The sequence below is a fragment of the Muntiacus reevesi genome, chromosome 13 (assembly GCF_963930625.1).
Source record: "Muntiacus reevesi chromosome 13, mMunRee1.1, whole genome shotgun sequence".
NCBI classification, from domain to species: Eukaryota; Metazoa; Chordata; class Mammalia; order Artiodactyla; family Cervidae; genus Muntiacus; species Muntiacus reevesi.
The window spans coordinates 65,617,113-65,643,032 of record NC_089261.1 but is presented as its reverse complement, the minus strand read 5'-3'; the positions used below and the strand labels follow the sequence as shown (position 1 = coordinate 65,643,032).

At 44.0% G+C, this 25,920-nt stretch overlaps 1 protein-coding gene and 1 long non-coding RNA gene across 2 annotated transcripts in view; one reads left to right on the top strand and one right to left on the bottom strand.

Annotated features, from left to right (window-relative positions):
• Nucleotides 1-5,848, bottom strand: part of TRIM2 (tripartite motif containing 2) — a 174,847-nt gene extending 168,999 nt beyond the window's left edge. Inside the window, exon 1 of the mRNA XM_065903715.1 lies at nt 5,698-5,848. The gene's annotated coding sequence lies outside the window, so the exon portion shown is untranslated. The remainder of the gene's footprint in view (nt 1-5,697) is intronic.
• A 923-nt stretch (nt 5,849-6,771) lies between these two features.
• Nucleotides 6,772-18,835, top strand: LOC136145944 (uncharacterized). Its single transcript, XR_010658870.1, has 5 exons — nt 6,772-6,915; nt 9,890-9,973; nt 15,584-15,694; nt 16,649-16,731; nt 18,498-18,835. It is a non-coding gene; the product is annotated as an uncharacterized lncRNA (long non-coding RNA).
• The last annotated feature ends 7,085 nt before the right edge of the window (nt 18,836-25,920 follow it).

Sequence of the window (25,920 nt, the reverse complement as noted above, 5' to 3'; positions counted from 1 at the left end):
GCAGGCAACTGGTATATTTAACAGTCAGCCTGGGCTACGGCCGGAAGGAGGACAGACATAAAGGAAGGCTGATTCCAAAGTACACACAGCAGGTCGGTCCCAGGACTAAAAGGGACCTGAGTGGGAGCAGGCTTACCTACGGCCAATTGCTGGACCACAGTTCTGGGACGCATGGGGGTGTGAGGTGAGTCAGACCCTCAGGGGAACCTCACAGCACCCCGCCGTACATCCCAGCCTTCTGAAGCTGGTCCTGGCTAGTGGCAGAGCCTGACAGGGGGAAGGTGTTCCTATGGGATTCCAGGAGAATCAACCACTTTTTCTTCATGCAGGTATTAGGGGCTTCCCAGGTGGCTCAGTAGTGAAGAAGCTGCCTGCCAATTCCAGATACATGGGTTTGATCCCTGGATTGGGAAATGGCAACCCACTCCAGTACTCTTGCCTGGGAAATTCCATGGACAGAGGAGCCTGGGGAGCTACAGTGCGCAGGGTTGCCAAGAGTCGGACACAGCTGAGCACAAGTGCATGCAGATTATACCAGGGCAGAGCAGCTCTGCCGCAGTCTAAGGCCTTGGCGGCTTGATACTAGAGTTGACGTAGCTTCTGTCCCTTTAAGAAACACATTTCTGGGTTCTGGCATCCAGAATCCAGCCAAGCACCTGGATCCTAACTCCTTCCCCTTTCTCTGGGCCGTTTTTACACGCTAACTTCAAATCTCTCTTTCCTTTTTCCTTGACAGTGAAATCCTTGATCATGCATGCTGCTTTAAAAAAAAAAAAATTTTGGCTGTGCCACATAGCATGTGGGATCTTAGTTACCCAACCAGGGATTGAACCCAGGCCCCCTGCATTATAAGGGGTTATATTGGACTCCATTATATATTGGAGTCTTAACCATTGGACCACCATGGAAGTCTCGGGTGTTGTTTCTTTGCCTGGAGGACTGAGAAGCTGGCAAAAGGACTGAAGACAGTATGGTCATTGCTTTGGGGGGTTTTTCACAGCCTATAGAGTGGAACCACACATCTGTTCAATCACTCTGGTTTTGCCTATTCTACAGAGCCTATGGGGAGTGAAAATGGCAGCTGCTAAAGAAAGCTTTTTCCATTTATGTACAGTGCCACCTGGCTTAACAAAGCTGTTTTGAAGAAAGCTGGCATCTGCTCATTGCCCTGGGCTACGTGGTCATCCCCTCTGTGCCGAATCCCTGCCGCTGTGCACACCCAGGTCTCGGTGTGGCCTGGAAGGCTGCCTCATTTCTGGGAAGGGAAGTATCACCCTGGTCTCAGACTTCCGGCAGGGAGGGCTGGCGTCCTGCCTTCCTGCTGCTTCACCTGGCCCTACATTCACACAAAATAACAGCAGTCCTAATCCAGAGAGAGGAGGCAGGGAGCAGCCAGACAAGTCACATTTTCAGGTCTCCTGAACTTCTCTACTTCTGGCTAGACTCTCATCTGTGGAAAGTGGTGACTTTGCTCATGGAGACACACCCTTTTCTGTTGTTTGTGCAGCTTAGGGAAGGTGAGAAGGGAATTCAAAAGATGTATGGACTGGGAACTTTTGAAAATTATGTTTCGGCATCAGAGCTGCTTATATTCATGGACCATGCTCACCCCACCCCCACCCCCCAACCCAAGTGATGCCAAAAAGCAGTTTTAGGACAGTTGCCAGACCTCCCATAGAATGGAGCCAGCCTCCCAGTCGTCATTCAGCTTACCTTCATAATCAGCAGAGAGAGCCAGAAAGTCTGAGTGGGAGATGCTGGGCAGAGAGGACGCTGGTGACCTCTTAACACAGGGGCCCGTGACACCATCCCAACCCCCAGAGCCAGCTCCTTTAGCTTAGATCCAGGGGAAGCTTAGGGAACTAGAGGACAATTCTTCATTCAGATAATCTACAGAGATCTATCAAAGTATACAAATAATGAATGCTGGAGAAGGTGTGGAGAAAAAGAAACCCTCCTACACTGTTGGTGGGAAGGAAAATTGAGCAGTCACTATGGAGAAGAGTAGGGAAATTCCTTAAGAAACTAAAAATAGAGCTCTCGTGTGACCCAGCAATCCCATTCCTGGGCATATATCTGGAGAAAACAATAATACAAAAGCACACATGCACCCCAATGTTCATACAGCCAAGACATGAAGGCAACCTAAGTATCCATCAACAGATGAATGGGTGAAGAAGATGTGGTACATATATACAGCTAAATATCACTCAGCCATAGAAAAGAATGAATTACTACCATTTGTAGAAACATGGATGGACCTAGAGATTATCATACTACAGAAATAAGTCAGACAAAGATAAATATCATATGATATCATTTATATGTGGAATCTAAAAAAATGATACAAATGAACTTATATACAAAATAGAAATATACCCACAGACATAGAAAACAAACTTAGGGTTACCAAGAAGAAAGGGGAGGAGGGATAAATTAGGAGTTTGGGATTAGCATATACTACTATATATAAAATGGGATTTCCCTCATAGCTCAGTTGGTGAAGAATCCACCCTTAATGCAGGAGATCCCAGTTTGACTCCTGGGTTGGGGAGATCCGTTGAAGAAGGGATAGGCTACCCACTCCAGTATTCTTGGGCTTCTCTTGTGGCTCAGCTGGTAAAGAATCCGCTTGCAATTAGGAAGACCTGGGTTTGATATCTAGGTTGGGAAGATCCCCTGGAGAAGGGAAGTCTACCCACTACAGTATTCTGGCCTGGAGAATTCTATGGACTGTATAGTCCATGGGGACGCAAAGAGTCAGATAACCAGCAAGGCCCTATTGTATGCCTCAGAGAACTATACTCAATATCTTGTAATAATCCATTAGAGAAAAGAATCTGAAACAGACACACACGCGTGCACAGACACAAAACTGAATTATTTTGCTATACACTTGAAACCAACACAACATTGTAACACAATTGTATTTCAATTAAAAATAATTTTAAAAGAATAAATAAATTTACTACAGTAACAAAACAAAGCAAAACAACAGAACTCAAACTAGAAGAAGCCCGGGAACAGCCCCTAGTCCAACCCAGCTCCTCCCTGAAGAGAAGGCAGATGTCTGCGGCTGAGGTTGCCTAATCTGGCCTGGGGACCAGTTTCAGCAGATGTGTTTTATTTGGCAAGCACAATACACTTTTAAATGTTTTACTCTTTATTAGTTGCAGCCCTTAAAGATTTGAAGATTCCACATTTATCAGTAAATAACTGGATTTCCAGAAATCCTTGATGAAACAGGATCTGGCGAAGCCAGTGGACAGCCTGTGTGGACCACAGCTGTCTTCTCTGCTGTGGCCCCGTCAGCTCCCTGCTGCTCCTGCAGCCATGGGCTCTGCCCTCTTAGGCATGACCAAGGTTCTCCTACCTAATGTTTCACCTCAGGAGCTCTGACTATCCACACTCACCTTCAGACCAGTTAAGTCAGAGTCTCAGCCTGGGGGGGGGACCCGGGCCTTAGAAGGATTTTAAAGTCCCCACGTGATTCAAATAGGCAGCCAGGTTTAGGGAGTGCTGGGGCAAGACCATGAAGGGCAGATGGGAAATTATTCTCTTTGTGAAGCTCCTCATTTTAATCTTTCACCATCTGAGAAGTTCATTCTGTTCTATCAAAACCTGGTTTTCTCTTACTCCATTCTTTTCAGAACCTCACCCAGCCTCAGGATTTAAAAAAAAAAAAAAAATTTTTTAAGCTTCTCCTTTTTCTGCTTCATTAAGTTATTTTGGTTGCTCCATTCTGAACTCCAGTTTCTCCACATTCTTTTTAAAGTACAATAGACAAAATTAGAAACAACACCTAAAGCATTATTTTACTAAAGAAGAATTCAGTAGCATATTTATTTCCAGTTCTATCGTATTATACTTAACATCTCAGAATCACATTAATTTCTTTTAAAAAAAAGCTTAATTATCATCTGGTTTTTGTTAACAAGAAACTCATTTGCAGAAGCCTGAGAAATCACACTGCAGGATGAAAAAGTAAGTCTGGGGGCAAAGAAAAGCAAGCCTTATTTCCCTGTTAGATGTCAAACTTTCTTCAGGGTCATAACCTGATCATGTCAAATTAAAGAAGGCATATGGGGAGTTCCCTGGTGGCCTTGTGGTTAGGACTTTGGGCTTTCACTGCTATGGCCCAGGATCAGTCCTGGTTGGCAGACTGACGTCCTTCAAGCCCCCCTGTTTAGCCAAAAAGAAATTCTAAAAATAAAGGGCTCATATGTGTGTCTATGACAGTTTTACTTCTTTACTTGTAAATCAAGTAATTTACAACCAACAGTCTAGTCTGTTTTTAGGAAATTTCTAAGCTAACTTGATAACTGCTTTTTTTAGGGCTATTTACAAGTTTTTCCATTTTGTAGGCTTTTCCTTTCTTTTCTTTTTGTTCTCATTAAGATAATCTCAACTATCAAGTTATAACAGAAAAACCGTTTAGTGGGGTGAGATCTGAAGACCAGCACAAACCTAAGTACATCTCTGTGTTACTTTATCATGCCCACTTTATAGATTAGGAAACTGAGGCCTGGAAACTTTTAGCAGTTTGCCCACAGCTGACTGCCCACACAACTAACCTTCAAGGAGTCCTGGCTCTGGCCAGCCCCTGGGAAAGGTGACCCCTTCCATGGCCATCAACTGCTGACACTGATGGCCAGACAACACAGCTAGAAGTCCAGCCACAGAGGCGGCAAGAATGAGGCTTGAGATACTACCTCTCAGTATCACACATTCCGGCCTGAACCAGGTCGACATGGAAACGCACATGAAATAGGAAACATGATATTCTGGTGTCAACTGAGGCTGTTAGACACTCCTGGGAACCCCTAGGGGAAAGCCAAGGTTTTTAAAGAAATACACAGATCAACGAGAGATCCTGGTTAATACGGGAAATCTTGTCCAGAAATACACACACACACACACACACACACACACACACACACACACACACACACACACACACATATCCGATGTTGAACTTCAAGATTCCCTCTAGCAATCAATAATAAGGAAAAACACCACACCTCTTCACACTCATAACTTCGGGGAGAAAAAAAGGGAATTAAGGTCTCCTCGCCTTACTAGGGTCTTCGTTAAATGTCAGCCCTGTTAGAACACAGTGTAGAGGAGGGATAGGGAGGGAGCTCAGGGATTGGGGCCTGAGCCCCAGGAGGCTCTGAAGTCCCCCAAGGGATCCGGACGCATCGACCTCTGGAGGCGCGCGAGGCTGCCACACCGGGGTCCCCATGGGACTGGCCGAGATGCTCACCGCCAGCGCGCAAAGGTCCTCCGGGGCGGGGAAACACTGGCCTAATCTCATTTTTTTTTTTTTTTTCCCCGAGCCAACCGTAAAATGCAGCGTCTCCTCTCTCTCAAAAAGGTCCGGAGGTGCTGGGGCAGCACAGGACTGTCTACATCGGCTGCCTAGGCCCGACGTCTTTGTGCACCTGGCTCCAAACTACAGGCCCAGATCCCAAGGCGTGCGCAAGACCCCGGGCGCCCCAGCCTCCTCCCGCAGCCGCCCGGGCTGTTGCCTCGCCGTCGCGCCGGCGCGCACCACCTACAGACCGGGCGCGGCCCTCCCACAGCCCGGTGCCCCGCGCGCCGGCCTCGCCTCCGCTGCCTCTGCGTCCCCGCCACCCGGCTGGAAGCCCTGGGAGCCGAGCCGCCGGCCCGCGGCGCGGGGCCACAGATACTCACGTTTCCCACTGTTTCCGCGAAGTGCGCGCGCTGTCAGTGGCCACTGCTAATGGCAGCCAGAGAGAGCGCTCTGAAACCCGCCTTTCAGGCAGCGAGAAGTGACAAGCTGGCGCCCGGCTGAAAGCCCCTCATCTTCTGCAAGCTCACTCTAAATGCGCCTCGGCGCCGCCAACGCAGCTGCCAGGTTTAATAACGTGTCAGACAGCCCCTCCCCGCCCCGAGAGACACAAAGATGACGGGCTGGGGGCCGAGGAGCGCGCGTTCGGCCGCGGCTTCCACCCCGCCTCGTCTCCCGCGCCGCCGCCGCCGGCAGGACCGCGCGGACACGGACCGGAAGGGTCACACGCCAGCCTGACCTAGGAACTGTCCAGACACCTCAGTTCTCTCCTAATCGCTCTGAGCAGAGATCTGATTCTCTTCCCAACGATACTTGTCAGACAAAACAAGAGGCGAGTGCCTTTCCAATTAACCTAACCTGCGTCACAAATGTAAAGGGGACTTGCTTAGAGGAACACGGCAAACCGCAAACCTATTAATACTTGATTTTCTGGGCTCAGGTAGAATATGCAAAGGGCAGGAAGCTCATCAACCTGGGTTTCCCTCACGTTCTGTCGCGCACACGAGCGCTCCAGCCTGTCGAGAGGACCCTGGCCAGCAGAACCTACTGTTTGGGGAGGGGCGGGGAGGGCTGCTTTGCAGAGCCTCCTCGATTTGCACCACCCCTAAAGCGCGGAGAGCGCCTCGAGAGCGACTGGGTTTGCATCGAGACGGAAGGAATTAGTGGTTCAGTTCTGCGAGTGAAATGGCCCACCGAAGGTAGTGCTTAATAAAATGCGGTGCATATATAACCCATACCAGGCGCAGGGGCGGTCCTCCGGGTCCCGCCCCGAGGGCGCCTTCCAGCGCCGCCCGGCTGCGCCCGCCGCACCTGCTTCTGCCCGGAGTGGTTTCCGTGGAAACTCCGGAGAGCCGGTTCTCCCTTCAGACACGCTGTTACCGGGACAACTGCGACCTAGCAGGAGGCGGTCCGAGGGTGGCAGTGGACGCCTGCTTTAAATGAAAGGTTCAAAGAGATTCTCTAGGGCGGGAGGGCAGAAACAGGAGGGCAGCGCGCGACGTTTGGGAATGGAGGCGGAGCCGCGGGAGCCTGCGTCGGGGTGGCGTTAATGGACGACGCAGGCTCCGCGCTCCGCGTGGCTTCCCCGGGCACCCCACTAGGTGAGTTCATCCTTGGGTTTAGAAGCAGGTCTATCATCCTCTGCAGCATGATTACTTTTCTTTATTTTGCTTAAGATAATATAAAGTTATTTTGCACAGCCTGAGCTCCGGGTAGAAGGGCGGACAGGCCCACAGAGATGAGTGACGCCAAGGGGAGACCTCTTGGGAGTAATAATTGACTGCAGATGGTCTCTGTGACTAGTAGGTTACGATAAACACATGGTTACAAAATTAAACTATTTCAGGTGATGGTTTGGGTGGTGGAAAGGAGAAGTGTGGACGAGACTATCCATATTTGTTCAAAGGTTCGTTCAGTGTTAGTACTCCGTCTTGTTACTTTCGTGTATGGGCATTTTATACTCGCCAAACCGTAAGTAAGTATTCAAAAGTAAAGTGAAACAAGTTGATGTTCTTTGTGCAAGGCATTATGGGATTGCAGAAGCAAACATGCATACCCCATATTGGTTTCTTCTTCCTCTAACTTGCATTTTTCAAATGGAAGTTTTAAATCAATGGTATATTTGAATTGATGAGATTCTACTACATACATTGTAATAATATAATGATATTAATCAATCTCTGGGTTGAGACTGAAATATATATTTGTATGCAGACGTGTGTGTACACACAAACACATCTCTTTAAAAGTCATAAATGCGTTTCTATTAAAAGTTCCACATGAGTCTAATTTTCATAAAGGAAGCGATATTTCTACATTCTAAGAAAACAGTTTATGTGAAAGAAAACATACAAGTCATTTTTGTCATAAAGCAAAGACTTTCATCAAGAATAACTATTTAATTTACATGTTTTGAAAATCCGCATTTTGTATCCCAAATCTGCTTTGAAGCACATAATTTTGGAATCATGTGATTGCAATGTTTATTTGCAAAAGATCTCTAGAACAAAAAATGTATACTCAGCAATAGAATAGACATCCACTTCTCTTTCTTACTACATTTCAAGTTTGAGAAAATAAAAGTATCAAGCAGGTTATCTTCACATCTAACAAAAATCAACAGTGAATACTGTAGAATACAGAAGTATAGGGATAAAGATGTTAAAAAGGAGTATGTCAAGTCAGTATATTGTCACCCTGCTTATTTAACTTATATGTAGAGTATGTCATGTGAAATGCCAGGCTGGATAAATCACAGACTGTAACCAAGATTTCCAGGAGAAATAGCAACAACCTCAGATATTCACCTGATACCACTCTAATGGCAGAAAGTGAAGAGGAACTAAGGAGCCTCTTGATGAGGGTGAAGAAGGAGAGTGAAAAGTAACACTTAACATTCAAAAAGCTAAGATCATGGCATCTGGTACCATCACTTCATGGCAAAAATGAGGAAAAAAATGGAAACAGTGACAGACTTTATTTTCTTGGGCTCCAAAATCACTGCAGATGGTGACTGCAGCTGTGGAATTAAAAGACACTTGCGCCTTGGAAGAAAAGCTATGACAAACCTACAAAGTGTATTAAGAAGCATAGACATCACTTTGCTGACATAGGTCCGTCTAGTCAAAGTTATGGTTTTTCCAGTACTCATGTTCGGATGTGAGAGTTGCACCATAAAGAAAGCTGAACTCCAGAAAATTGATGTCTTCAAATTGTGGTGCTGCAGACGACTCTTGAGAGTCCCTTAGACTGAAAGGAGATCAAACCAGTCAATCCTAAAGGAAATCAACCCTGAATATTCATTGGAAGGCCTGATTCTGAAGCTGAAGCTCCACCTGATGTGAAGAGCTGACTCATTGGAAAAAAGCCTGATACTGGGCAAGATTGAGGGCAGGAAGAGAAGCAGGTGACAAAGGATGAGATAGTTGGTGACATCATCAACTCAGTGGACATGAGTCTTAACAAACTCTGGGAGATGGTGAAGGACAGGGAAGCCTGGCATGCTGCAGTCCATGGGGTCTTAAAGAGTCAGACACAAATAAGCAACTGAACAATAAAGAGGCTAAAAAAACACTATACAATGAACCATTAAAAAATTTGCTCCAAAAATAAAGAGCAAGATGATTATATTTAAAATATTATATTACTTAGTGATAGTAACTGTAACGCAAAACAGTAGTTATCCCAACTTTTTCAAAGTTATGCATGTGTGTATCTATACATATGACAGTGATTATGCAGGGGAGTTCTTGGCTTTACACTTGCCTACATCACATGTCTGTATTGTCTTTACACTTGCCTATATTTTTCACAACAAATATTACCAGTGAAAGCAGTGTGGTAGACTGCTTGAGAGAAGAGGCTCAGAATCAAATAGACTTGGCTTAAGTCCCAGCTGATACTTCCTGGCTATGTGTGTTTTCTCATTTGAAAAACAGGCTAATAACACCACCTTCCTTGTAAGGTGGTTGGGAGGATTAAGTGATGTAAGACTTGAAGAATGCATAGCACAGGGCCTGGCATGTAGAAGAGTATGTCCATTACAGCAAATACATGAATCCCAATTTTTAGGTTATTTTTTCCCCATGATTTTAATTCTATATTGGATATTTTTGACACTTCAATTAGACATTGTTATTTTATATGTGCAATATTGTTTGTATATTTGTCCATGAAAAGTGAAATTTGCTCAGTCATGCCCGACTCTGTGGCCCCATGGGATACAGTCCATGGAATTCTCCAGGCCAGAATACTGGAGTGGGTCGTCTTTCCCTTTGTCAAGGGATCTTCCCAACCCAGGAATCGAACTGGGGTCTCCTGTATTGCAGGCAGATTCTTTACCAGCTGAGCTATCAGGGAAGCCCCATATTTTCCCGTAGTCTTTACCTATAATCACATCATTCCTTTTTGCCTCTCAGAACTCCCTTCTGGGATCATTCTTCTTTCTCTTAAAGTACATCCCTAAGAATATTCATAGTGACGGATTTTGTTGCGGAAATCTCCCAGGTTGGCTTGATAATGTCTTTCTTTTGATTTTGTCCTTGACATATGGTTTCATTTGACATATAATTTTAGGTTCATGGCTATTTTCAACCAGCACTTTGAAGATATTCCACTGTCTCCTGGCTTCACTGTTGCTATTGAGGAATCAGCAGTCACGTAATTTTCACTTTTTTCTATTAATAGGTTATCTGTCAATTTGGAATGTTTCATTCTTTGTTATGCTTTTATTTCTTTATCTTATCTAATATTTTAAAATATTAAACCGACTTATTTAATAGTCTATGCCCAATCATCCAGAATTGCTAGTCTTTATAGGTTTGACACAGCAGTTTATCTCTTATGACTCTTATCTCCTTATTTATTAGTTATTTTTATTTATTATGAATTCATATAACTTGGAACTTTATCAGCGGGGTCCCTTTGAGTCCTGTGTTAGGTGGGCTGGATGGACGGGAGGTAGGTGGGCTGGGGAGGTAGGAGCACTTTCAACTTGCAGCTGCTGCTGCTAAGGCGCTTCAGTCGTGCCTGACTCTGCGCGACGCCACAGATGGCAGTCCACCAGGCTCCCCCGTCCCTGGGATTCTCCAGGCAAGAACACTGGGATGGATTGCCATTTCCTTCTCCAATGCATGAAAGTGAAAAGTGAAAGTGAAGTCGCTCAGTTTGTCCGACTCTTAGCGACCCCATGGACTGCAGCCCACCAGGCTCCTCCATCCATGGGATTTTCCAGGGTCTCCCCTGGAAAGAGTGCGAGTACTGGAGTGGGGTGCCAGTGCCTTCTCTGACTTTGAATTTGGGACTACTTCAAAATAAATCTTCTGTTAAAAGTTTTCAAGTCCATGTAGGATATGTAAATTTCAGGCTCAAACACTTTTGAATAGAAGCCTAAGATTAGAAGTACTTTGGGCAGAGTTTTCTTCCAGTGCCAAGGCTGAGTAACATCTTGGCACTGAGTAACATCTCCTTAAGCAGATAAATTGTATTACCACTGGGTTATCTTTCAGGAATTCTGGCCTCCCACCCTGCTTAAGCCCAATGCTTTTTATCTCCTACCTCCTAGATGTGGTCATTCAAACTGAGACTCTGAGGTTGGCAGACACCCCCTTTCCTTCTCTCAGTGAAGGCCTGCTTTCCCTGCACTTTCCTCATGATAATCAAGCTTTTTCATAGTTCTGCCTTCTCTTCCCTTCCTTTTACCACCAGTCTTGTAGTACTTTGAAAGAGTAAGACAAATTTTTTTCAGTTTTTTAAAATGAGGAAAAAATTTAGACAGATATCCCACTGAAAATGATATATAGATAACCAGTAAGAACTTGAAAAGATGTGAACATCATTAGTCTTCAGGGAAATGCAAATTTTGAAATACCACAGTGAAATAGCACTACACAAGAATAGCTGAAAGACTGACTATCAAGTATTGTCAAGAATGTGGGGCTACTGGAGCTCTCAGACGTTGCTGGTGGGTGCATAAAATGGTGTAGGTACTTTGGGAATCAATTTAGCGGTTTCTTAAGAAGTTAAGCATGACGCTGTATGTACTAGCTTTTTATTGCTGTAACAAAACCACAAATAATAGGACCTTAAACTACATTTCTTATTAGCTCATTAGTTGTAAAGATGAGAAGTCTGGGATGGTATGACTGGATTGTCTGGTCATGGTATCACAAGACTGAAGTCAGATATTAACCAGAATGGGTCCTCTTCTGGAGGTTCTAGGATGAACTCTGCTTGCAAGCTCAGAAAGGTGTTGGCACAATGCAGTTCCTTGTGGTTGCAGGACAGAGGTCCCCACTTCTCTGCTGGCTGTCAGCTGACGGCTTCTCTCAGCTCCCTGAGGCTGTCCATATTCCTTCAGTCTTCAAGTCAGTGAGGACACATTGACTCTCCCCTGTGCTTACATCTCTCTGATTTTCTTTTTTGTCTAAAACTTTTTAAAAGGTTCACATGATTAGATTAGACCCACCTGGATAATCTCCCTTTGCCATGTAAGAGAACATAATCATGGAGGCAATAGGTCATCATATTCACAGGTCCCACTGACACTTAAAGGGGAGGGAATTAAGCAAGGATGAGGTCATTGGGAGTCTTCCTTAGAATTCTGCTTGTGATGTCATATGAGCCAACCATTCCATTCCTAAATATTTACCCAAGAAAAGTGAAAATATATGTCTAAATCAAAGACTTATAGGTGAATATTTATATTCACTTATTCATAACAGCCAAAAACTAGAAAGAACTCAAATATCAATCAATAGTTAAATTAGTAAAATAGTTTGTGGTATGTCTGTTCAGTGGGACCCTGCTTGCTCATTAGTAGAAAGGAGCAGACTCCTGGCATGCACAATAGCATGGAGAAATCTCCCAAGTGTGGCACTGAGAGGAAGAATTCAAATACTGTTGATCTGCCTTATTCTGAAATCTGAAACTGGCTCCTATGCACAGAGGGCAGGGACAGACTGAAGAAAGAGGCAGACCTCTTCAGATTGGTAGATGGCAGGTTTAATCACCAAGGAAACGTACAAGGCTTGCCTGGGGCATCTTCACACCTGTCTGCAGATTCTTCACAATTTATGTAGAGAGGCCTTAGCTTGGTTTAGTCATGTACACTGTCTCAGTGGGCTCAGCAGCACACCACTATCTAGGCTTGCGTCCTTGGGCAGCTTCTAGAATGGGGAAGGCACGCAGAGCTCACATTCCAAGTGCAGGGGAGCCAGTAGGGACCTTCAGCTGCCCAGGTCTTCTGGATGACCTCCTCTTACAAACACAAGAAACTACATACTGTATGACTTCATTTATTTGAAGTTCTAGAATAGGCAAAACTATAGTAATAGGATCAACGTTGCCAGGGATCTTGGGGGAAGGGAAAACTGACTATCGAGGGGCACAGGGATTTTGTGGGTTGATGGAAATGTACTATGTCGTGGTTGTGGTGCTGCTTACATGACTCTGTACATTTGTCAATATTCATTGAGTTGTTCAATTAAAATCAGTGAATTTCACTATATGTAAATAATACCTGAACAAAACTGATGAAAAAGATTATGGTTTTTTTTGACATTTTATCCAGCATCTAAAAGTGTTCTATATGGAGAATTTTTCTAATCATTTAACCAACAAAATTCATCCAAGACTTTCTTGACTGTGCCTAAATGTGCAATTCCACTGGAAATCCTTACTGTCAGTGGAATTGCATGATCACTTGGCTATTGCTTACAGCTTACAGCTTCTGGGCTAGACCATAAACCCCATGTGGACTGGGTCGAGTCTGTGTTCACCACTGTACCCCCAGACCGGCCCAGAGTGGGCCTTGGATAAGTATTTGTTGGATAACAGAAATATTTGTTGAATACATGAATAGCCCCTTTCCCTGAGCAATTTGAAACGCTGGAAAATCTGATTCCACATCTTTATTCCAGTTGATCTCTAGTTACCTTCAATTCTATTACTAAAACCATGTCTAAACTGTAATTGAAAGTTGGGAGTTAGAAACCACTCATTTAGCCCCATTACGTCATAGAAACCACTTATCCTGGCCCCTTTTTCCTGGGCTGGAAGCCCAGGGTGCACTGGGACTGTCACCACGTGGGCTGAGGAGGGGGCAGCAGGCAGCGGAGGGCGGAGCCCTGAAATGCTCTGCCTGGGTAAGCACCCCGCCCCAACCCCTGCTCCCACTTCCTGCCATTTCCAGTTCTCTTTGGTCACGGCAGGCTAAGCACCCTGTTTCACTCCAAGATTTAAACTCTGTTTTCCTTTTAAGGTACACACGATTCATGTAAACGTTAAAAATATTTATCTATTAGCATTAGACAAAGGACAATGTCATTTGAGATCAGGTGATCTCATTAACGTCAACAGAAGCCAAAGAATGCAGAGGTTTGGGCTAGAGCCAACAGCACCCTCAGAGGGGAGCAGGGTCAGGAAGGCATCAGACAGATTTCTTTGTTTAGGGAACTCATTAGGCCTTCCATTCGTTTGACCTTGGCCTCTGGTTACTTATTTGTAAATGTCACACTTACCTCCTCCCTTCCAGGACAGAACCAAGGCACAAATCTGCCAAGCAGTGAAAGCCTTCCTGGTTACTGTATTCTATCAGAGGGGCAAGTCAGCCGAGAAACAGACATTTCCCTTGCCCTTGTTTTAATTTTTTAATTTATTATTATTATTTTTGTCATGGGGCATGTGGGATCTTAGTTCCCCAATCAGGAATTGAACTCATGTCTCCTGCATGGGAAGCATGGCATCTTAACCACTGAACCACCAGAGAAGTCCCTTGCCTTTGACTTGAGTATACAAATCTGTAACCACAAATTGTGTGAATCCAGTGCTCCCTCTTAAAAATGCAGTATAGCACACACTGGTTCTTTGCTCCCCAGTGTTTATTCCCCCGCTTGGCAATAAATCCTTGAATTTCCAGAGAAAACTTGACTTGGGTGGGATTGAAACTAAATTCCAGAAGTGGGCCCTATAATCTTAAACTGTGACTTGGGGGCATACCACGCATGCCCCCAAGTCACCTAGATTGGCTCTAAGCTAATCAGAGCCAATGAGCCAGGAGAATATATTGGCTGAGGCTTTAGGGGAAAAATAAGCGTTTTTTTGTAGCAGTTCTGGGAGAAGAGACTATCTCTTTTACTGTGGATAGTATGGTATGAGAATGTGACTTTTGGAGCTGCTGTAGCTATTTTCCATTAAGGGAGACCTTGGAGCTGCCTTTAGGGCCACCTCATGGAACCTGAGGATAACGCCAACACCATAGAAGGCAGATTGGGGAGGAGAGAAATCTGGCCTTAGGTGGCGTCTTTTGAGCTGCTGGATCAAACCTCACCTGAAATCAGTATCTCTAGATTTCCAGTTACTACTGAATCAGTAAACTCCCTATATCTTAGAAAGCAACCTGATTTCAGTTTTCTGTCATTTATAGCTTTAAAAATGTGACAGTTTAAAAATACTCAGATTAAAACTAGAATATCATTTCGACTTTTCTTAAAAGTTCTATTTTGCCTAAATTTTTCATAGATCTCTCACAGAAGTTTTGCAACTGTTTTTCAGACTTTCAGAATTCAAATATGCGGACACCAGGTTGACTGCTGCCCAATGCCCTGACACTCACTAATTTCCTGATCTTTGTAAGGCTTTTCTGCTGTGATGCAGTATAGACTGTATGTGCGAATTCTCAAAGCAAAAGCTTAGAAAAGGCCAAGGAAAAAACTGGAGATACAAAGGAAAAGAGGCATATTTTACTGCTTTTTCTGAACTACTGGTGAAGATTGGGCCCTCAAATGTAAACTAATTCTGAAGAACATCAGTAGCATGAAAAATGTATGGTACTTGTGATCAAAAACAGATCCTCAGGGTCTGATTTGCTGTCTTTATTTTAAAACTTTCATGAGTGATTTGAACATGAGGAAAATTACATTTATTGATCACCATTTACTGAACAAATAGTTCGTGTTTTCTCTCTTATGCTTCTTAAACGATTATAGTTGAGATTTATCAAGCACTGACTGTATGTCAGACGCTGTCATATGCTTCATCTCATTTGATTCTCAAGTAACTCTATGAAGTTCAACTCCATTTTACAGATGAAGAGACTGAGGTTCACAGTGGCTGAGTAAGAGATCACGTAGCACGTGTGTGATCGAGCTGGGGCCCAGATGCTGTCCCTGTCCTTACCCAGTACTCCAGATTCTTCTCAAGCCGACCCCCGTTCAGGTCATTCCAACACTTCATCCAAATAACAGTCCCTATCGGCTTTCCCTGCCACAGCCTGAGATCACCGACGTGCTCTGCTGTCTCTGAGTGAAGCCCCCTCTTTTGCTGATCCTCTCTCAGGGCCAGACGCAGAGGAGGAGAGGAGCGAATACCATGCAGAAGTGGGTAAGCTTTGCTTTCTGAAGACCACACTTTGGTCTCCCATCCCACCTGCCCACATCCTGCATACTCTTCACTTACAATCTCCCTTTCATGCTGAAGGCACCCGTGCCCTCTAGGGAAGCTCGTCATCTCCCCACTGTTTGTCGCTCAGATCTGACACTGGAGGCTCAATGTGCAACTGCAGACCTACTGTGTGCACCGCTCTGCGTGTATTTCTTTGTGTACTTGTTCCGTTTTTTTCTATGTTCCTTTTCTCATTGTTGTAGTTCAAAGAGTGCATAGCATTGGCCCAATGCACTGAGTCAGTAATTTTTTTAATAGAAAGAAGAAAGAAAAAGAAAAAATGTGCATGGCAGCCTGTCACAGCATAGCTGATGGTGGGCGTGTCTGGAGCACCTAGCCCAGGCGCTAGGCGCAGGCCTTGTATTTCAGCCTCCTGCACTGTGGGAGGCAGGCCCTATTCCCACTTTACGGAGGAGTAAACAGATGGCTTGACCTCTGCCACCCAGGGACGAGCCAGGGCTGTGGCCAGGGACGGCTGGGAGGGCGCTGTGAGAATGGGGAGGGCCGTGGGGCCCAGAGGCTTCCAGGATGCACTCTGGAGCAGGACTGGCCGAGGGGACCGCATCCTAGAGTCAGGAGCAAGAAGGGAGGGGCTGAGGGACGCAGGACGTGACAGAGGGTCAGAACCAGAAGCAAACTCATTTTCCCTCCATTCTGTCCAAATTGACCACAGCCCTAACGGAACAAAGTCAGCAGGAGCTGCCTGGCGAGGAGTGCCTGCTGCAGAGGACCAGCAAAGGTCTGTTTCTTGGAGCTCAGCTGGCGGCTTGCTTCCCACTCAGCAGGACCTCCCTCCGGTTCCTGTTAGACCTCAGTTTCTCCTGGTTGTGCGTTACGTGGATTTACAATGTTTTGTTTAATAAGACTTCATCCTCAATTCCCTGTCTTCAACAGCCTCAACAAAAATGTGCCTTTCTGGAGATGGATTGCACAACGTGACTGTACGTGGGCCTGCACAGCGAAAAATGGCTAAAACGGTAAGTTATTCGTTATGCGTGTTTTATCATCATTTTAAGAAGCTGATTGCCGATGTGTTTATCAATCTCTTTGCTGACTTCTGTTGAGGCCCTGTGATTTTATGGTCATACCCAAGGAGTCTGGAGCCTGGGCTTTTAACTGTGGGCTCCTCCACATGTCCCCTGCCTCCCCCTCACCCCGTCACCACCGCCCCCCACTCCCGAGGGGGTGGGTGCAGACGGAGTTCGTTAGCCTTGGCTCTGCTCTGTGCCCCCTAGGAAAGCCTTGTTGCCCAGGTCTGTGATTTTAGACGTGACCCTCGTCAAGGCTCATCCGTGCCTGGCCTGTGGGTGCACAGTGTGTGTGCTCAGCTCCCGGCAGAACGGCACCGCAGGGGCAGACGCGGCACAAGTGACTTTCCTGCAGATGCTGGAGGCAGAGAATTTCCTGTGCTCTCGAGGTCTGCGGTAGGAAACAACCCTCAGGGTGGAACAGAGGCTGCCTTTGTTTTATAGCATCTGGTTTCTTCCTCTAATTCGTCGGGTGTAAGAAAGATCCCTGCTCATGTCTCCTAAACTCTGCATTCATTGGTTTGTAAAATTCAGAAATTGACTCAAAAGAGGCCAGAGGACTGACACGCTACAGATGTGATTCTGTGTTACAGACGTGTTCCCAAAGTGAGCAGTCGTCAAGCCTGATAGTCACAGCTAACGTCTCCTGAGGGTTCCCTGAACCGGGCACCCGGTTAGCCTTCTTCCTTTGCTCTGTCTCGGGCAGCCAGCCCAGCAGCCCTCTGCTCAGAGCACTCATGAGGAAGTCTGGCACAAAGCGATCCCGTAGCTCACACCAGATCCCAGCCAGTATACAGGCAGAGCCAGACTTGAGCTCAGAGCCCTACCTAACGTCAGAGCTCTTTCTTATCATCAAAGCAGAAAGTGTCAGTGCCTCAGCTGTGTCCGACTCTTTGTGACCCTGTGGACTGTAGCCCTCCAGGCTCCTCTGTCCATGGGGGTTCTCCAGGCAAGAATACTGGAGTGGGTTGCCATGCATCCAGGGGATCTTCCCGACCCAGGGATCGAACCCATATCTCTTGTCTCCTGCATTGTAGGCAGACTCTTTACCATCTGAGCCAGCACCAAGGAAACGTAAAAACCTATGAAAGGAATTTAAACCTTTCAGGGATAAGAGAAAGATTCAGCACTAAAGATGATTGGACCATATTCTTTTCATTCTGTATACATTCAGACATTTTTAAATTTATCAGATAGATAAATATTTTTATCTATTTATCAGATAAATAAATATTTATATTTATAAATATTATAAATATTTATCAGATAAATAAAAATATCAGATTTTTAAATATCAGATAGATATTTATCACACTTTTTCATACAGTTCATCTCAGATATTTAGTGGCACATTTAACATTTCATTGTCACAACAATGGTCCCAGTATGGTAATCCTTAGAACTTGGAAAGAAGAGCATGTATATCACGGTCTGTAGAAGATAAGAGAGAAACGAGCATTTCTGCTACCAAATCCTTTTGTTGAAAAGAAGCAGCACTTAGCTGTTTGAGTCATAGAAGCCTTCTGTCCTTTTAGATAAGCTGCCAGCCACCGACCAACCAGAACCCATGGGCTTGGGGCAGGCATCCGTGTTCAGATTAGGGCTGCACATGACCAGAGTAGGAAATGAAATAAAGCCTGCAAAGCAGTTCTGAGGGTGATGAGAAAGATGCTGGTGCTGATGAGACTGTTCGACTCTTTCTCCCTTGCAACCAGCACCAGGCTTTGCCTGTATTCTTGGCTGGAGCTGGACCCTGGGCTGTTCCAGAGGAGATGCTGCCAGTCCGTGGAGTGCAGGGCTGGCCCCACACCTTCCTCCCTGAGGAGGCTCTGTCCGCCCCGGCACTGGGGGTTCAGGGCTAGCTCTCACCATCGCCCTCCTCCGCACCTCCCCACCCACCACCAGCACTCTTCCAACCTCACTCCCCAGACGCTCCTTCCTAATAACTCAGCCTCAGGATCTCTGATGTTAATTAAGCACTTGCTATGTATCTGTCACTGAATTCACGCTGGGGAGGGGAACACCTCTTAAGAATTCAATAAAGTAATGGAAGAAAGCCACTTCCTTTGAAAACGTCCCTTCCTTCTTTCTCCTGTTGAATCTGTTAGGTAGTTAGAATAGGGAAAAGGACTGCAAAATGGTGGTGGCTAAAAGACAAAGAGAAAAGCCCACAAAAATGGAACAAAACAAAATCCACAGACTGGAGTGAGAACTTCAGGTGAAACAAACATGCCCCCTAATTTGAATAGGCAGGCTCAAGGCGGGGAGGAGAGGAGACAAATGTGTAAAAGGAGGAAGCCAAGAAGGACTGGGGCCCGCCCTCACGCCTCTAGGGTATACTATCCTTTGCGGAATAAAACTCTGAGCTGCAACACTGGTCTGCCATTTCAAATCTTTGCTGTGGCAAGACAGAACTGAGGCAATTACACACTCCCCCCCAAAACCACTTTTGCAAAACATAAAAAGTTCCTTCAAGACATATTAAATAGAATTTGAGGAAAATTCCATTTTTTAGATACACGGCAATTCTGCACCTGTCATCTGGAAAGTGTGAAGCCGAGTAGACACCATGCTCTGTCTGGCAGCCGCCTGAGAATCCTGAGTCATCTGCAATTCCTCATCCCGAAGTTTAGGGAGGGGCGGGGCGTATGCCAGGAGAGCAGGGTTTGGGGAGTTTCAGACTCAGGAGGCTCCTAGAATTTCACTTATGGTTTTCAGATGTAGTCCAGCTAGGTAGGGAGGGAGTTCCCTGCAGCTCCTGGCACTGCTCAGATGTAAGAGTGTGTCCTGACGCAGCTGGAAATGGGGGCAGGCGATGGGAGTGAGCAGCCAGGCTTCAGGGCACTTTTGGTGATGCTACAAGGACCAGAGGCAGATATATCTGCTGACGCGCTGGCTGACAGTCTTCTGAGATTAAGTTCAAGATTAAGCGAATGTCCTTCGCTTTCTTACAAAGCCCACACTCTTATTCCGTCTGCATGAAGAGGGCAAATGGCCCGCTTCCTCTGAAGCATAGCTTCACTTCCACCCATGTTAAAATCCCATGCTCTATCCTATGCGTATGGTTTGTCTTTGTCCTTGGTGGATTTCTGGGGCAGTTATGTCTACCATCTTCCTGCCCCCCACGGCAAAGGGCCTGTGAGTCGCCTGCTGCTACCCCGCCGCCCATGTGGGCTGTTCCCTGGGTGTCTCTCAATTAGCAAAGATGCCCCTGCCACTTGCTGAAACTCTCATTATGGTTCTGGAAACTCCTGCTTGGCTTTTCCCTGCTTTAGTTTCTGCCTCAAAATGATGTGTCTGGGATTTATGCCACAATCATTTTCCTAGTCATTTTTTTCCTACTTCTTTTCTCTTTTGAAAATCATCATGCTGGTGACAGTTTGAAATCCCACACTAGCACATATGAGGAGGGAAAGTGAATAAAAATCCTCATGGTGTCTACTCTCTGTGCCAAGAGCTTTGCTTATGTGCAAATGCATCAGAAAAATAGGGATCATATGTCTGCATGCATGCATGTGAGTGTCTGTGTACATACGTACAGAATAACATCATTATTGAAAAGTAATAACAAAATAACTGTTATCCTTCTGCTGATGTAAAAACTGTTTTCGTAGTTGAACATTCCATTCTCACCATTACCAAATACGTGCATTTTATATGTTAAGTCATAGAAAACATACAGTTTTATTTGCTGACATAGGAATTCCTACTGACAGAGGCTTCTTTCTTTGCACTGCCCCTCAAGCATATCATATAATTCACGCTTCTATTCTAGCAATATTTTCCCTACACCACAATTAATATTTGTATATCATTCTCTCCTGTCCCCAGAGGGGAGAGAGCAGGACCCACTTATCTTTACTTTCTGAGCGTTCAGCATGGTGGGTTTGCCTGGTGCATACTTGGCACTTGATAAGTGCCTGTTGAAGGAGTGATTTTACAAGTGCAGCATGATCTGAGTAGATTAGACTGGGGCTATTCTTGCTCTACGGGCTGCAAGTTTGTGAGCCCAGAGTTCATCGGATCCTAGACATTTAATATGTGGGATTAGAGGGGGCATCCTGAAAATTTCCAAAAGCGTGCCCATAGTAAGTTTTCATTAGATGTAATCTGCAAGATGCACAGTAGACAAGCAAAGGGACCGGGAGAGATGAGCCACAGCTTGACCTGGTGCAGCTCAGCTCTTGATCAGAGGCCTTAGGTTGACTTGCTGAATCACTGAGGATGGCTGATTGCTGAATGTGCTTTGAAAGAACCCCAAGCTCCCATAGCGGTCAGCTCTAATTAACCACAGTGAGGAAGAACACACACCATTGGAAGTAACTAATAATCCCCAATATGATTACCAGCCTTGACCTGAGTCCATACTGTGCAGATGAATCAAGTCAAAGCAAATAGCAAACTGAAAGGCAAATTAAACTTCATTGTCAGTGAAATGGTCTGAAAGGCAGTATGGTGATAGCATAGGTTACCCCAGATTCCCACATGAAAGCAGAAAGGGCAAGTAAGTAGCAAAACCAAAAACCCATGAACAACCTTTACAGTGAAACTGAAACTTAAACCATTATGACAAACCCCAAACTACAAGTGGGTAAAACGCTGACAGACTTTTGAACAGGAGAATCTCCAAAGAGCACCAGGTGTTCCCTGGATAGCACACTGGAACAGTCAGAGAGGAGCAGATGAAACCAGATGGGGTCCATCCAGCCCGACCGTGGGTGAATCTAAGAGGTCCACTGTAAGCTCAGTCATGAATGACCAGACAGTCCAGCCAGAGCCCCCTTTAGACACAGAACTCCACATGGGGGAGAAACTGTGCAGTCAGAATAGATTAGGCCATGGACAACAAAGACAAGGAGTGAGAATGTCCAGATGAGAGTAACGAAAGGGAACAGAGCCAAGAATTCTCAGAATGCAAGTCATACACACACACATACACACGGTCAGAAAGCAAGACGGAGTTCTGTGACGATAGAAAAGCTACTTACCTCCTTCTTAAGTTAAGAAAAATTAATTTTTTTCTAAAAACGAGCAACAAAAAAACAAAGTCAAATTTGATATGAAGTTTTTAAGGGGGAAAACAAACAGCAAATTCAGAATAACAATATACAAACATTGGAAGGGCACCAGAAAAAAGTTCACAGGAATGATCACAGTTATAACTTTCTCTTTCAAAATGAGCTAAAGACATTAAGGAAATAACACTGAATAGACATTCCTCCAAAGAAAACACAGAAATAGTCAATAAGCACATGAAAATATCATTAGACATCAGGGAAATGCAAATGAAAACCTCTATGAAAAGTCACTTCACAGTCATTGGGATGGCCATAATCAAAAAGACAGATAATACTAATTGTTGGCAAGGATTTGGAGAAATTGGAAACTTCATACACTGCTGCTGACACCACCAAATGGTGGAGCCACTTTGCAAAATAGTTTAGCTGTTCCTCAAGAAGTTAAACATACAGTCACCATGTGACCCAGAATTTCTACTTTTAGGTGTTTACCCAAGAGAAATGAAAACATATGTCCACACAAAAACTTGAACATGAATATTCACAGCAGCATTGTTGATAGGAGCCCAGAGCTGGAAACCACCTAAATGATAATCAATTGATGAATGGGTAAACAAACTGTGGTATATCCATACAATGGAATATTTTTTGGCCATAAAGAGAAATGAAGTGTTGATGCTTGCTACAACGTGGGTGAACATATGCTAAATGATAAAGCCAGACACTGAAGACAACATAGTGAATGATTTCCATGGTATGAAATGCCCAGAATATGCAAATCTATAAACCCAGAATGTAGAGTAGTTGTTGCCTCAGGAGCTGGAGGGAAATGGGGAGTGACTGATAATGGGTATAAAGTTTCTTTCTGGAATAATCAAGTGTTCTAAATTGTGATGTTGCACATTTCTGTGAATATAGTAAAGCCAATAAATTGAACACTTTAGATACTATGGTTTATATGGTATGAAAATTTTATTTCACATAGTACTTAAGGGAAGAAAATTATGAAAGACATAAAAAAACAATATGAATCAGAATTCGACAAACTCAGAAATGAGGTGATGGAATTTAGAAAGAATTAGAAATAAAAGAAAAATATCATTTCAGAAGTGAGGAATAAACTACAAGAAACAACAGATTGAATAAAATCAATAGATAATTCTTTATGAAACATAGATGATGAAAAGGAAGAAATTTTTAAAAATCAAAGAAAAATGAAACATTCAAAATATTCAAGATAATGTGACAAATAATGCAAATAAAGAAGATCCAATCTATAGAGGACAGAAGTTTCTAAAGAAAAAATACCAAGGGAAGAGAACAAATACTGAAAATTATAACTCAAGAAAACTTTCCTGAAATAAAAAAGATTTGAAATTGTATATTGAAAGAGCATAGGACATATCTTGAATATTGATAGGACAACTGAAACCAACATCTCTTTTAGTAAAATTACTGGACTTACAAAAAAAGAAAGAAAAGAAAGATATCCTTTTTTTTTGTCCATGCAAAACTAATGAGTGGCTTATAAGAGAAAAGAATTAGATTTTTATTGGAAGAAAATGGAATAATATATTTAAGATACTCAGGGAAAGAAAATATGCCCAAAGATTTTATATCCAGCAAAACTGACTTTCAGGAAAAAGGTACAGGCTGTTATCAGCATCAGAGAATATTGTTCCCATGAGCTTTTCCCGAGGAACTGATTAGAGAAAGACTTTCAAAAATCTAGAGTGGTTAGAGATACATTGATATATGGACTGATGGGAAATGATTAAACATATAGAACTAAAACTTAGAGAGGGTTTAAAAAGAAGAGAATAGAGTATGTCATGGCTGAAAGTGTTAACAATCCAAATATAGAACAAGTATAAAATGATAGAGGAGAATAGAGAGTATGTAAAATTTTAGACTATTCTCAATAATTTTATTGGTGATGGTAATAATGTTTCCAAGATGTTGTAATCTTGGAATGTTGTACATCTAATGTGGCCTAAAGCAAATGAATATTATGGGATACTAATTCTATCATCCCCTGAAAACCAGGATTGTGTTTCAGTTCAGTTCAGTCACTCAGTTGTGTCCAACTCTTTGCAACCCTAAGGACTGCAGCACGACAGGCCTCCCTGTCCATCAGCAACTCCCAGAGTTTATTCAAACTCATGCCCATTGAGTCAGTGATGCCATCCAACCATCTCATCCTTTGTCATCCCCTTCTCCTCCTGCCTTCCATGGTTCCCAGCATCAGGGTCTTTTCAAATGAGTCAGCTTTTCACATCAGGTGGCCAAAGTATTGGAGTTTCAGCTTCAACATCAGTCCTTTCAATGACTAGGCAGGACTGATTTCCTTTAGGATGGACTGGTTGGATCTCCTTGCAGTCTTCTCCAACACAACAGTTCAAAAGCATCAATTCTTCGGTGTTCAGCTTTCTTTACAGTCCAACTCTCACATCCACACATGACTACTGGAAAAACCATAGCCTTGACTAGATGGACTTTTGTTGGCCAAGTAATATCTCAACTTTTTAATATGCTGTCTAGGTTGGTCATAACTTTTCTTCCAAAGAGTAAGCGTCTTTTAATTTCATGGCTACAGTCACAATCTGCAGTGATTTTTGGAACCCAAAAAAACAAAGTCTGTCACTGTTTCCACTGTTTCCCCATCTATTTCCCATGAAATAATGGGACCAGATGCCATGATCTTTGTTTTCTGAATGTTGAGCTTTAAGCCAACTTTTTCACTGTCCTCTTTCACTTTTATCAAGAGGCTCTTTAGTTCTTCACTTTCTGCCATAAGGGTGGTGTCATCTGCATATCTGAGGTTATTAATATTTCTCCCAGCAATCTTGATTCCAGCTTGTGCTTCATCCAGCCCAGCGTTTCTCATGATGTACTCTGTATAAGCAGGGTGACAATATACGGCCTTGACGTACTCCTTTTCCTATTTGGAACCAGTCTGTTGTTCCATGTCCAGTTCTAACTGTTGCTTCCTGACCTGCATATAGGTTTCTCAAGAGGCAGGTCAGTTGGTCTGGTATTCCCATGTCTTTCAGAATTTTCCACAGTTTATTGTGATCCACACAGTCAAAGGCTTTAGCATAGTCAATAAAGAAGAAATAGCTGTTTTACTGGAATTCTCTTGATTTTTTGATGATCCAGCGGATGTTGGCAATTTGATTTCTGATTCCTCTGCAAATTTCTAAAACCAGCTTGAACATCTGGAAGTTCTCAGTTCACGTACTGTTGAAGCCTGGCTTGGAGAATTTTGAGCATTACTTTGCTAGTGTGTGAGATGAGTGCAATTGTGCGGTAGTTTGAACATTCTTTGGCATTGCCTTTCTTTGGGATTGAAATGAAAACTGACCTTTTCCAGTCCTGTGGCCACTGCTGAGTTTTCCAAATTTGCTGGTATATTAAGTGCAGCACTTTCACAGCATCACCTTTTAGGATTTGAAATAGCTCAACTGGATTTCCATCACCTCCACTAGCTTTGTTCATAGTGATGCTTCCTAAGGCCCACTTGACTTCACATTCCAGGATGTCTGGCTCTTGGTGAGTGATCATACCACCATGGTTATCTGGGTCATGAAGATCTTTTTTTGTATAGTTCTGTATATTCTTGCCACCTCTTAATATCTTCTGCTCTTGTTATGTCCCTACCATTTCTGTCCTTTATTGAGCCCATCTTTGCATGAAATGTTCCCTTGGTATCTCTAATTTTCTTGAAGAGATCTCGTCTTTCCCATTCTATTGTTTTCCTCTATTTCTTTGCACTGATGGCTGAGGAAGGCTTTCTTATCTCTCCTTGCTATTCTTTGGAACTCTGCATTCAAGTGGGGATATCTTTCCTTTTCTCCTTTGCTTTTTGCTTCTCTTCTTTTGTTGTGTTTAAGGATATTGAATAATAACAGATAAGAGATAATGTGAAGACCCTAAAGTCTTGAATTGAACTGGAAATAGTATGAATTTATGAGATGTTTTATCTCTATCAATCTATGTATCCATGTTTGTATTGTATGTATATATCTATCTATTTCCTGAAGGAGGGCACAGCAACCCACTCCAATATTCTTGCCTGGAGAATCCCCATGGACAGAGGAGCCTGGCAGGCTATCGTTCA